At 40.4% G+C, this 14,535-nt stretch overlaps 1 protein-coding gene across 1 annotated transcript in view; it reads left to right on the top strand.

The window, feature by feature from the left end:
- The window catches only part of ERC1 (ELKS/RAB6-interacting/CAST family member 1), a 534,404-nt gene that overhangs the window by 140,074 nt on the left and 379,795 nt on the right, over positions 1–14,535 (top strand). The gene's annotated exons all lie outside the window — the stretch shown is intronic.

Genomic DNA, 14,535 nt, shown 5'->3' with positions numbered 1-14,535 from the left:
TGATTTTTGTCCAGTCTCTTCCCACACCCCCTGAGAATTGTCAGTCCACTCCCTTTCTATGCCCCTGATTCTATTATATTCAGTTTATTCTGTTCATTAGATTTTTAATTCACTTGATTTTTAGATTCACTTGTTGATAGATATGTATTTGTTGTCCATAATGTTTATCTTTACCTTTTTCTTCTTCTTCCTCTTCTTAAAGAATACCCTTTAGCATTTCATATAATACTGGTTTGGCAGTGATCAACTCCTTTAGCTTTTTCTTATTTGTGAAGCTCTTTATCAGACCTTGATTCTGAATGATAGCTTTGCTGGGTAGAGTAATCTTGGTTGTAGGTTTTTGGTATTCATCACTTTGAATATTTCTTGCCTCTCCCGTCTGGCCTGCATAGTTTCTGTTGAGAAATTAGCTGACAATCGTATGGGTGCTCCCTTGTAGGTAATTAACTGTTTTTCTCTTGCTGCTTTTAATATTCTCTCTTTGTCTTTTGCTCTTGGCATTTTAATTATGATGTGTCTTGGTGTGGTCCTCTTTGGATTCCTTTTGTTTGGGGTTCTGTGCGCTTTCTGGATTTGTAAGTCTATTTCTTTCACCAGGTGGGGGAAGTTTTCAATCATTATTTCTTCAAATAGGTTTTCAGTATCTTGTTCTCTCTCTTCTTCTGGCACCCCCATAATTCGGATGTTGGTATGTTTGAAGTTGTCCCAGAGGCTCCTTACACTATCTTCAAATTTTTGGATTCTTTTTTCTTTTTGCTTTTCCAGTTGAGTGTTTTTTGCTTCTTTGTATTTCAAGTCTTTGACTTGATTCTTGCGGTCCTCTAGTCTGCTGTTAGGTCTCTGTATAATATTTTTTATTTCAGTCAGTGTATGTTTAATTTCTAGTTGGTCCTTTTTCATATCCTCAAGGGTCTCGCTAAATTTATCAGCCTTTTCTGGGAAATTCTTGAAAAACCTTATAACCGTGGTTTTGAACTCTATATCCAGTAGTTTGCTTTCCTCCATTTCTTTCATTTGTGATCTGTTTCTTTGTCTCCACATTTTCGCTGCTTCCCTGAGTTGATAGAGTGGCTTTGTGTGCTAGGTGTCCCATAGGGCCCAGTGGTTCAGCCTCCCAGTTACCTGAGGTGGACACTCTTGGTGCACCCCTTTGTGGACTGTGTGCACAGCCTTGTTGTAGTTAAGCCTTGATTGTTGTTGGTATCACTGGGAGGAATTGACCGCCAGGCCAATTGGCTGTGAGGATCAGCTGTGTCTACGCTGGGAGAACTTCTGTGCTGGAGACATCCTTATGAGACAAGACTTGCAAAATTCCAAAAGCCTCTGTGCTTAGCTTGGATGAGGCAGAGTCTCAGGGCAGAGCAGACAGCCTTGGCTTCCCGTCAGCCCTGCCCTATGAGGCCCCTGGGTCTCAGTGTTTCTCAGTAATCGCTGCAAGCACCTCTGAGAGAAAATCGCCCTCAAGTTTCGCCCGCTGCCAGACAGTCCAGTTTCTCCCCAAATGGGTCTGGGTTCCCAGATTTTCGCCCGGAACTGGAGTTCAGTGCAGTCGGGAGCTTCCGTCTCCCTAACGTTAGAGAAAGCCAGCGGCGCACTCAGCCGCCCGTGCACTCAGCAGTCAGTCCTCTGCTCGCGCGTGCGCCTCCGAACCTCTGCCTTTTGCAGCTCCCCTGAGTCTCCGTGTGTTTTTCTCTTTTCCTGACAGTCCAGATTCCCCCCATATGAGTCTGGGTCCCCGGGGTCTTGCCTGGAACTGGGGTTCAGTGCAGTCAGGAGCTTCTGTCTCCCTCCCGCTTGGGATAGCCAGTCAGGCACTCAGCCGCCCGTCCTTTCCGCGTGAGCGCGCGTCTCTGTACCTCAGCCTTTTGCAACTCCTCTGAGTCTCCGTGTGCTTTTCTCTTTCCTTCTAGTTGTAGAATTTCCACTCAGCCAGCTTTCCTCTGGTTCTGGATGATGTCTGTTTTGTCTTTTAGTTGTAGTTTTGAAATTGTTGTGCAAAGCAGCAGTTTAGGTGTTTACCTATGCCGCCATCTTGGTTTCTCCCTAGGGCCCTTTTCTTCTTAAAGCAATCCCTTTAACATTTCTTGCATTGCTGTTTTGGTGGTAATGTACTTCTTCAACCTTTTTTTGTCTGGAAAGCTTTTTATTTCACCTTCAATTTTAAATGATAGCCTCGTTGGATACAGTACAGTAGTCTTGGATTTAGGCCCTTACTTTTTATTACTTTGAGTACTTTATATGACTCCTTTCTGGTCTGAAGTGTTTTTGTTGAGAAGTCAGCTGACATTCTAATGGGAACTCCTTTGTTGGTAATTTTCTGTCTCTCTCTTGCTGCCTTTAAGATTCTTTCTTTGTCTTTAACATTTGCATTTTAATTATGATGTGTCTAGGTGTGGGTCTCTTTTGGTTCATCTTGATTGGTACTCTCTGTGCCTCCTGAACTTGTGTGACATTTTTCTTCACCAGGTTGGGGAAGTTTTCTGTCATTGTTTCTTTAAACACATTCTCTGTTCCTGCTCACCCTCTTCCCCTTCTGGTATTCCTATAAAGTGGGTGTTGTTACGTTTCTTTTAGTACCTTAGAGCTCCCTTAAGCTATCTTCCTGCTTTTTAATTCTTTTTTTTAGTTGGTGCTCTAATTGGGTATTTATTTCTACCTTGTCTTCCAAATCGCTGATTCGATCCACTGCTTCATCCAATCTATTTTTAATCCCTTCCAGTGTGTTTTTGATGTCAAATATATTATTATTTATTTCTGATTCTTGTTCATGGCCTCTATTTCACTTTTCATGCTGTTGTAATTTGCACCAAGTTCCTTAAGCATCTTTATAACCATTTCTCTGAACTCTATATCTGATAGGTTGCTTGCCTCCATCTTATTTAGTTCTTTTTCCAGAGATTCCTTCTTTTCTCTCATTTGGAGGTTGTTTCTTTGTCTCCACATTTTAGCTGTCTTTTTGTATTTGCCTCTATGTATTAGATAGGACTGCTATGCTTCCCAGTCTTTGTGGGATGGCTTTATGTAGACAGTATCTTGAGGGGTCCAGTGGTGCACTCTCTTTGTTACACAAGTGCTTTGGGTCTGCTATTTGTGGGGCTCACTGCCTTTTTCTCTGATGTCATTGAATCTGGTCCCTTGGTGTGTTTATCTTGAGCCTTCTGGGAGCTTTTGTAGTACAGGTGAATGTGAGTCACTGTCCTTCTCTGGCCTTGGGCTACCTGATTGAGGTCTGAGAGGTCAAATCCCCTAGTAGTTCAGTAGTCAGGGACTCTAGTGCAGAGGCTGGATCTGCCTTGATCTCATATCTTTTTTAAAAATATATTTTTATTTATTTCAGAGAGGAAGGGAGAAAGATAGAGAGATAGAAACATCAATTAAAGAGAATCATTGGTTGGTTGCCTCCTGCACACCCCCTACTGAGGGTATCGAGACTGCAACCCAGGCATGTGCCCTTGGCTGGAATCTCACTTGGGATCCTTTCATATCCAGGCCAATTCTCTTATCCACTAAGCCAAACCAGCTAGGGCAAGTCTCACATCTTGATTGTCCCTGTTCTGAGTTGTACTCTCTTCCTCCACGGAGCTGGTCCCACAGGTGTCAGCTTCAGGCCTTTTGGGTCCCGCTGGCTTTTGCTTCACTGAGCAATCTGGGATACTGTCTGTGGTGGGGATACAATTGTTTCTGACTAATTAGATCAGGCAAAGACTTAAAGCCTCTGGAGACCTGCCTCTGCCTGCAGACTGATTTGATTGAGTCTGGAGTAGCCTCAAGCAATCATCCACAGGAAGGTGAGAGGTTTTCTAACAGGGTGGGGCATTTGCTTCTGCCTGGAGGTAATTGTTATTCTCAGACTCTTAGTGGGCCTCAGAAACTTCACAGGTTGGGGCAAGTGGTTTTTCAGTAGGGTGGGGCAACTGCCTTTCCCCCAAGCAAACACCCCCTGGATAGCAAAGGTCTGACTGAGAAAGATGACCTCCACAGCATGAGGGAATGACTCAGCACAGGAAACTGGGGTGTCTGCCTTCTGTGCTCTAACCCCAGAGTATCCAACCCTGGCTTATGCTTACACAGCTCCAGTCTGCTCTGCTGGAGCCCAAGGTAAGTGGATGCACTCAAAATTTTGTGTGTTGGCCCTTTAAGAGGATGCCTGCATTTCTAGCTGTCTTTCCCTGGCAGACAGTAACCCTGCTGCTTTTCACAGCCAGATGTTATGTTGGTGCCTTTCTCAGTTATAGTTCTCTCCTGGGGGGACCAGGTTGGGGATTAGACCCCGGAGTTCTCATTGGGAACCCCCTCCCTCCCACAGTTGAGATATCTCTCCAGAACTTCAGCTGCTATCTTTGGGAGCCTTGCCAGCCCTTTCACACCTCTGCCCTTCCGCACCTCTGCCCTTCCTACCAGACTCTGTGTGGTCTTTACTTTCCGTCTTTGGTTATCAGGGTTCTCTCCAGCAAGTCTTCAGTTGATTATTCAGGATGGTGTTTTTTTTGTATTTTAGTTATAATTCCAGTTTGGTCCTGGGATCATGTTTGTGAGCTTCCATTTACCTTGCTGCCATTTTTAGTCTCTTTCTCTTTTTTGTTTTTTTAATATACTTTTATTGATCTCAGAGAGGAATGGAGAGGGGAGAGAGAGAGAAAGAGAAAGAGAGAGAAAAGGAGAGGGGAGAGAGAGAGAGAGAGAGAGAGAGAGAGAGAGAGAGAAAGAGAGAGAAAGAAACAGAAACATCAGTGATGAGAGAATCATTGTTTGGCTGCCTCCTGCACTCTCTACACAGGGACCAAGTCTGCAACATGTGCATATGCCCTGACTGAGAATCGAACCGTGACCTCCTGCACCATACATTGACACTTTATAATTGAGCCACTCTGGCTCAGCTACAATTTTCAAGTTGTTTTAGAAGTGTCTAGAAATAAGGATGAGATGATTAGACCACACCTAAAATATTGAGTTCTGGGTGCAATGATTTAAGAGACATTGGCACATTTAAGCATGTTTAGACTCAAAGCATCTGACACCATGGGATGATAAGGAACACTTGAAGGTTAGCTTAGAGAAGAAATGTTCTTTGGAGTACATGATAGTCTGCATGTATCTAAATGGCTGTTATGTGGAAGAGAATGTGACCTAAGGTGTCATACTTGGGCCAATGGCTAAAAGTACAGAAAAACATTTTCTAAAATTTCAAGATAAGAGTTAGCTTTTTTACTATAGCTGTTAAAAGAAGTGTATGGGCTTCCTCTAGAGAAGAACCATGTACCTGGTTTTCACTGGAGGTGTTAAAATACTAGAGATGCCTGATTAAAAGGGATATTGTATGAAGAGATTCAAGTTTTTAATGAGAGATTTAATCAGGTAACTTTAGGGGTCCTTCCAGTGTGGAAATTCTCCATGATTCTAAGTGTTTTCACATAGAGAGGGCTTTAACCTTTTGCACTCGGATGTCGAGTGTGACTCGACACGGTTAGCATTAGAATAAAGGAATCGAGAAAAAAGCAAGCGAGTGCAAAGGGTTAAGGCTTACTTGACCTGTTCTGATACCAGAATGAGGAAATATTACTGATGTGTTGGCTTAGAGTGGTCAAGATAGAACTAGATTGGCTAACTACACTATTGGTTTTGCAGAGAGCAAGAGCATTAACATTTCTACTGGGGATGCTTCTTACAGTATACGCTCTTTTTAAAAAAAATTGATTATAGAGAGGAAGAGAGAAGGAGAGAGAGAGAGAGAGAAGGCGAGGGTGGGGGAGAGGAACATCGATGTGAGAGAGAAACATTGTTTGGTTGCTTCCTGTATGTGCTCTGACTGGGGATAGAAACTGCAACCAGGGTATGTGCACTGACTGGGAATCAAACCCTCGACAATTTGGTGTATGGGATGATGTTCTAACCAACTGAGCCACACTAGTCAGGGCACTCTGTATAGCCAATTTGTGTCTTTGTCTGCTTTATAAAATTTCAAGGGAAATTTTATAAGATTATAAGTTTTCAACTTTATTCTTTTGTAAACAAAGTACAAATAAACTGTGTACTTTGAAATGTCCTTTTTGATATTTCTCTGAGCTCCTCAGCTTTTTTTCAGGTATGAAGCTTCAACAGAGCTCTGTGCAGTCTGTTGAAATAGCGTTTTAAAAAAGTTTGTTTCCTTTGGATAAATACCCAGACGTGAAATTTCTGGGTAATATGGTATATCTATTTTTATTTTTTGAGGAATACCCATACTATTTCCATAGGGGCTGAACCAGTTTCATTTTCTACCAGCAGTGCACAAGGGGTCCCTTTTCTCACATCCTCAACAACACATGTTATTTGTTGACTTTTTAAAAATAGCCATTCTGACTTGTGTGAGGTCGTATCCCATTGTGGTTTTGATTTACATTTCCTTGTTGATTAGTGATGTTGAACATCTTTTCATATGTCTGTTAGCCATCTGTATATATTCTTTGGAGAAATATTTTCCTGTGTTTATTGCATCATTATATATACAATAGCCAAGATTTGGAAGCAGTGTAGGTGTCCACATATAGATGAATGGATAAAGATATATCTATATTCTCTCTCTCTCTCTCTCTCTCTCTCTCTATATATATATATATATATATATATTTTAGAGGCCCGGTGCCTCTAAATATATATATATTATTTAGAAAAAAAATATATATATCAGGTATGAAGCTTCAACAGAATTGATGTGAAATTCGTGCAAGGGGGCAGGGTGTGTTTCCCTCAGCCCAGCCTGCACCCTCTGCAATCTGGGACATCCGTCTCACAATCCAGGACTGCTGGCTCCCAACCACTCGACTGTCTGCCTGCCTGATTGCCCTAACCACTTCTGCCTGCCAGCCTGATCACCCCCTGACCACTCCTCTGCCAGCCTGATCGATGCCTAACTGCTCCCCTGCCAGCCTGATTGCCCCTAACTGCCCTCCCCTGCTGGCCTGGCCACCCCTAACTGCCCTCCTCTGCAGGCCTGGTCACCTCCAACTACCCTCCCCTGTAGGCCTAGTCGCCCCCAACTGCCCTCCCTTGCAGGCCTGGTCGCCCTTAAGTGCTCTCCCCTGCTGACCTGGTCGCTCCCAACTGCCCTCCCCTGCAGGCCTGGTCACCCATAACTGCTCTCCCCTGCTGGCCTTCTTTCTCCCCTGCTGGCCTGCTTCCCCCCCAACTGCCCTCCCCTGCAGGCCTCATTTCCCCCAACTGCCCTCCCCTGCAGGCCTGATTCCCCCCTGAACTGCCCTCCCCTGCAGGCCTGGTTGCCCCCAACTTCCCTCCTCTGCCAGCCTGGTCCCCCCTAACTGCCCTCCCCTGCAGGCCTGATCTCCCTCAACTGCCCTCCCTTGCAGGCCTGGTCCCTCCCAACTGCCCTCCCCTGCTGGCCATCTTGTGTCCACATGGGGGCAGCCATCTTGTGTGTTGGAGTGATGGTCAATTTGCACATTACCTCTTTATTATATAGGATTATTATATAGGATATATATATATATATATACATATCTCATACAATGAAATATTACACAGCAATAAAAAGGAATGAAACCTTGCCTTTTGTGACATTACACTAAGTGAAATAAGTCAGGCAGAGAAAGACAAATGTCATATGGTTTCACTTATATGTGAATCTCAAACAAACAAACAAACAAACAAACAAATAAAACAAAACGAAAATAGATTCCTGGAAACATAGACCAAAGGGTTAGTTACCAGATGGGATGGGGGAATGGCTGAAAAGGGGAAGGAGAATGTAGTCAGTTATATTGTGATAACTTTACATGGTGACAGATAATTACTAGAATTAGTGATGTAATGACATGGTAGGGTATAAAAATGTCGAATCACTATATTGAACACCTGAAATGAATATAACCAATATAAGATTGCATAATAACTATATTTTAAGTAAAAATAAATTAAAAGGAAAGGTTTATTTGTATATGTTGTCAACACCATTGCCCAGTGTCCTTCATTTAGCCTCCTTTGTAGATGGGAACAATGGGAAATGTGGTGGTAGGAAATTATACTTAGTGATCTTGGGCAAGTCACTTTGTTTGGAATTTGATATCTTCAGCTTTAAAATTTGGAGTTAGGGTTATTTAATTTTTAAAAAATCCTCATCTGAGGACATGTTTATTGATTTTTTTTAGAGAGAGTGGAGATGGGGGAGAGAGACATTGATGTGAGAGAAAAACATTGATCTGTTGCCTCTCATATACACCTCGACCAGGGATCAAACCCATAACCCCTTTTGGTGTACAGGACAATGCTCCAACCAACTGAGCCACCTGACCAGGTCTAGAGTATTTAATTTTAAAAAATATTTTTTATTAATTTTTTTAGAGAGAGAGGAAGGGAGAAGGAGAGAGAAAGGGCATTGATGTGAGAGTAGAACATCAATTGGCTGCCTCCTGCATGCCCTCTACTAGGGATCATGCCCGAGACACAGGCATATTTCCTGACCAGAAATGGAACCAGCAACCTTTTTGGTTCACAGGATGACGTCCAACTAACTAACAGCCATACTGGCCAGGGCAGATTATTAATTTTTTTAAAATAATGTATGAAATATTGGCAAATACAGGAAGAATTCAGAAGATTAATTAATAGATACCACTTAAATTTAACTTATCTTAATGTTGGTCCACATTAGGTGATCTTTTAAAGGTCCTTTAAAAGTAAAGGTTCTAAAAAAAATCTTACTCTAAACTTAATATTCAATAGAATATTAGGTTTAACTAGAAAATTTTGTTAGAATCCCTGGCATTTAGAACTGGTTGGGCCAGGAATAAAGATTTGGAAGTTGTCGTGGAGGTAGTGGTTAAAGCCTACCTACAGAAGAAGTTGGTTTCTCCAGAAGAAGTTGTGTAAAGTAAGATGTGAAGAGGGGGAAATGACAGAGGATCCAGGAAAGAAAACTGAAAAGGTGTAGTCAGTGAATTAGGAAGGGAGTGAATCATATTGGTAAAGTCATAAAGTCATGAGAGAAATTACAGGAAACAAACCATTGTTTCTATGCAATAATTACTACATTTAGATGATCTATTTATTGATGTAAAAAAATATAAGGTTAAGATATAGTGGTTGAGATCATTAGTGGTTTTATGGTCAGCATTGAGAGGCCAGCACAGCAAGGTAGCCACTTTTCTGTTTATGTCTATTGAAAAACTTGTAGAGAAAAACCTTCTGTTTTTGTTGCATTTGGCATAACCTATTTGCCACAGACCTTGATGTTTGGCAAGCTGGGTGGACACTGTTCCTCCAGCTCAGTTGATGTGAATAAACAAGGTCTTATTCCTCCTGCCAGGAATGGTGTTAGGGTGATGACTGTGTGTCCTGCTAGTCTCTGATGTGCTTTTTCTGAGTATGTTTTTTGTGGTTTGCAAAATATGGACCTCACACAAAATATACTGTGAATTTTAGTTCACTCCAAACCTAAAGATCAGTGTAGAATTCAGAGCAGTTAATCTAGTAGTAGCTGAGTGTTTTCGTGGTTGTTTTATCTCAGACCTCTGGACCAGCACATTTAAATTCCGCATTGCATGAGAAGCAACCACGGGAAACTCAAAGACTTTTGTTATCGTGCACGTTAGAAAAGACCGTTGGAGAATTTAGTGGGAATCATGTAATTCATCTTTGCTTTGCTTTGGATTTTAATTCTTGCTGTGAGATTTTTAGTGTTGACTTCAGATACCCACACTAGAAACTTTTAGTGTAACATTTCTTGGATTCACTGGGCTTAACTTATTGTAGATCTTCTGTTTGTCAGAAAAACACATTCTTTTATCACTGCTAAAAATTATTTTCTGTTTCTTTGTCCCCAAGGAAAATTTTAAGCAGATGGCTATCTTAACACATGTCAAGTTTACTAGTATATTTCATAGAGTATTCAAGGGAAGAACTTATTTAGATCTTTTTGAATATCTTTCATTAGCTGTTTGTAATTTTCAACAGGTAGATCTTATACATGTTTTGTTAGATTTATACCTAAGTACTTAATTCTTTTGGAACAATTGTAAATGGTCACAAATTTTGAAAATTGAAGTTTAATATTGGATCATATTTAATTTTGGCCAGTTCACAAAATATCTATATTTTACTTAATTTGTTTTCTCCCAGTAAAGTTTGCATTCATTATTAGTTTCAGATGTACAGCATAGTGGTTAGACAGTCATACTTTATAAAGTGTTGCCCCTTTATTTCAAGTACCCACCTGGCACTGTACATAGTTTTTACAATATTATTGACTATATTCCTTATACTGTAGTTTAACATCCCTGTGAGTATTTTGTGACTATCAATTTGTACTTCTTAATCCCTTCACCTTTTTGACCCAGTTCCCCGAACCCCCTCCCCTCTGGCAACCATTAGTCTGATTTTTGTTAGATAAAATAATAAAATAAACACTAAAATGGTATCATGATGTGTAGAAGTTTTGAATTTTAATATAGTTGGATTGACCAATATTTTTTCTTTAAGATGTCTCTTTTGTGTCTTTAAAAAAAATTCTTCCATGCCTCAATGTCCTAAAAGTATTTTCTTTTATTTTTTCCATCACTTGTTATCCCGCTATATCCTCTTCCATCTCCACCCACTCCCCTTTCCCCTGCAATCATTACTGTGTTGTCCCTGTCCATGAGTTCTTTCTCTTTTTTTCCCCCTGCTCAATCCCTCCACTTCCCCCAACTCCACCCCCCCCCCCCAACCAGAGCTGTCTGCCTGATTTCTGTCTATTAATCTGCCTCTATTTTGCTTGTTAGTTCAATTTGTTCATTAAATTCCACATATGAGTGAAATCATATGGTACTTGTCTTTCTCTGACTGGCTTATTTCACTCCTGTGTTCATTGCAGCGTTATTTACAATAGGCAAGATCTGGAAGCAGCCTAAGTGTCCATCAGTAGATGAGTAGATAAAACAGCTATGGTACTTTCACACCATGGAATACTGCTTGGCTGTAAAAAGGACCTGTAGGACATTATGCTAACTAAAAGCATTTTCTTATATTTCCTTTTAGAAGTTTTAAAGGTTTGATTCTCTTATATAAACCTTTAATTCACCCAGAATTCATTTCTGTGTATGATATGAGTTAGGGATTTTTGCCCCGCTCTCAATATGGGGAGCCAGTTTTCTAAAAACAGTTTATTAAATGCGCTATCCTTTTATCAGTGTCACTTCTGTTCTATTTATGTTTGAGTCCCTATGTGTGTGGGTCTGTAGTTGAGTTCTGTTGCAGACGTTTGCTGGCTTATTCCTATGCTAATACCAGGCTTTCTAATTTTGCTTTTAAAAAAATTCACATTAAATATACTGCATGTTTGGTAAGTTTTGACACATACATCTGTAAAACCAAACACCACAATCAAGAAAATACTGTCCCAAAAGTTTTCTTAGACCTCTTTGTATTCCCTTTCTTCTGTCCCTCCCTGATATTCTTCGCTATTCCCCTCTTCTTCCCTCATTCCCATGCAATCCTTTATATGCTTTATGTTACTGTAACTAGTTTGCATTTTCTAAAATTTTACATAAGTGAAATTATATAGTATGTACTCTTTTATCTAGCTCTGAGGGGAGGAGTATAATACAGACTTATTGGTTAAGATCGTGGAATTTGGAGACAGACCATTTAATCTTAAATTCCTTCTCTGTGAGTTATTTATAGCTGTGAGATTTTGGGCCTGCTATCCTCTCTTAAGCCCCAGTTTCTCAGGTGGCCATGGGAGAGTGAAATTTTCCACAGGGAGAATTCGAGGGAAGAAAATACAGTGCTTGGGGATAGAATTGTGGGGATTTTTAATATCCTATATAATAAAAACCTAATATACTAAGTGTCTGGTTGACTGGTCGGCCATTCAACCAATCAAAGCATAATATGCTAATGACATGCTAAGGCCACTCAACTGCTTGCTATGACGTGCACTGACCACCAGGGGGCAGGTGCTCTGATCGTTAGGTTAGCTTGCTGCTGGGGTCTGGCTGATTGGGACTGAGCGAGACGGGCTGGTCATGCCCTGGAGCCCTCTCGTGATGCCTCCCTGGCTGGCCAACCTCCCGTGTCCCTCCCAGGCCCCAGTTGTGAACTGGTGGGGTCCCTCGGCCTGGCCTGCACCCTCTCAAAATTTGGGACTACTCAGGGGATGTCGGAGAGCCAGTGCTTAACATAGTGCTTATCTATATGTATAAAAGGCTAATCTGCAAAGTGTCCCCTGGGAAGTTCAATGGGAGACTGGGAGTTCGATCACTTGCTATGATGTGCACTGAACCAGGGTGTGGCATGGAATGAAGGAAGGCCCCTGCCAGCAGTTGGAAGGCCCCAATTGGCCCTGATCGCTGGCCAGGCCTAGGGACCCTCCCTGTGCACCAGGCCTCTAGTACTGTATATTTGGTTGGCAAGCCTGTGCTTGACCACATGCAGGCAGGTTCAGAAGTCAGAGGGTAGAATGAAGAAAATGGTTTAATGTAGGAATAAATATTTGTAAAATAAATATGACTAAAAAAAAGGTGATGATGTGAGACTGCTTGAATGGATTGCTCAGGCTGGGGAAAAAACAAGTGAAACCAGAAGAAAGATGAATAACAACAAAAAAATAGGTATGATAGACTAGAGGTTACCTTGTGGACAAAGGGTATATTTAGTAGGCATAAAAGAAAGAAAGGAATTGTTTTAGAAATAGGATTTTTACAATATGAAAGTTCTTAGGTGGACCTTTCCAGAATATAATCTGGTTAACCATATATTATTTATTAAAGTAGAATAAAAGAAAAAAGGAGGTTAATGAGTGTTTGTCAATAGAGCTTGTGAAGGATTATAAGTGGGACATAAAATGGGTGCTTCCCCAATTTCTGGCTTGGTGATGTTTAAGTGGTTGGGAGAAATATAGTTTAGCATAGTGAAAGCTGGTTAATTTACATACTTTGCTTTCCAGTATAGTTTGATATAATTTGTAAGTACATAATGACTTAACTATAGCAGTTTCAAATGAGACTAGTCACCTAGGACAGTGGTCGGCAAACTCATTAGTCAACAGAGCCAAATATCAACAGTACGATTGAAATTTCTTTTGAGAGCCAAATTTTTTAAACTTAAACTTCTTTAACGCCACTTCTTCAAAATAGACTCGCCAGGCTGTGGTATTTTGTGGAAGAGCCACACTCAAGGGGCCAAAGAGCCGCAAGTGGCTCGCGAGCCGCAGTTTGCCGACCACGGACCTAGGAAATTATCTTTTAAAAAAATGTTTTAAGAATATATATTTTTATTGATTTCAGAGAGGAAGGGACAGGGAGAGAGAGATAGAAACATCAAGGATGAGAGGGAATCATTGATCAGCTGCCTCCTGCATGCTCCCTATTGGGGATTGAGCTTGCAACCCTGGCATGTGCACTGACCAGAAATCAAACCAGTAACTCCTGGTTCATAGGTTGATGCTCAACCACTCAGTCACACTGGCCAGGTGGAGATTTTCTGTAATACTGAGTAGTAAGTACCACCATATACACAGTATTGGTTCTCTGATACCTTATAGTTTAGTTATAATATTAGATCTTTTCCTGAGAGTTTTGCTGTACTATAAATGTAAGTTATTACCCATATTATTTGTTTTTTCTTTGTGGGTTAATCCATACTCATACACAAAAAATAATATAGGACAAGTTCAAGATTAAACGTGTTTTATAGAAACATACTTGATATCTTAGATTTGCACTGTCAGTGTGGTAGTCACATGTGTTTATTGATCACTTGAAATATGGCTAGTCCAAACTGAGATGTGATATAAATGTAAATTACAATATGCATTGGACTTGGAAGATATAGCATGAAACAAAGAATGTAAAATAGCTTGTAAGTTTTTTTTATATGGATTACATGTTTGAAATGATAACTATAGATATATTAGATTAAATAAAGTATGTTATTAAAATTAACTTTGCTTGTTCCCATTTTCCTTTTTAATGTAGCTGTTAGAAAATTAAAAATTTCATATGTGGCTTTCATATATGACTCATATTCCTGTTGAACAGTACTATCTTAATATGAAAGAAATCTACCTCCCTTTTTTAAAACTATAATCAAATACATATGTAACTATTTGCTGAATTATAAATGCTTAGTGGAAAAGCAAAAAATAAAAAAATTTAGTGTATGAGTATGCTTAATGAAATTTCCTATGGATAGATTTAAAAATAAGTACCATAATTAGATTTCTAGTAATTTTACTGTTGTATTTAACAAAAGCTGTTGAATTTCAGGGATAAAGGGAACTGGATACCAGACTTCAGAAGACTATCTTGGGATCTGAAAGTTGACCTTTGCTTTGTGTTGTACAGCTCTCTAAGTGCATTATGGGCTTGTCCTAAAAGCATTGTGTCTATACCTAGATTTTATTATCTGATTCAGCAAGTGGCATGCTTGGTGATGCTTGTGGTGTGTTTCTAATATTAGATTTTCTAAAGCAGTGTAGCATCACTTGGGAACTTAGAAATTAGAAATACTAATTCTTGAACCCCAACCCTACTGAATCAGAAACTGATGGCTAGGATTGGCAAT

This window comes from Eptesicus fuscus, chromosome 7 (assembly GCF_027574615.1).
Source record: "Eptesicus fuscus isolate TK198812 chromosome 7, DD_ASM_mEF_20220401, whole genome shotgun sequence".
In the NCBI taxonomy this organism is placed as follows: domain Eukaryota; kingdom Metazoa; phylum Chordata; class Mammalia; order Chiroptera; family Vespertilionidae; genus Eptesicus; species Eptesicus fuscus.
Note: the sequence above shows the minus strand (reverse complement) of the source record. Positions and strands in the feature narration are given on the sequence as shown.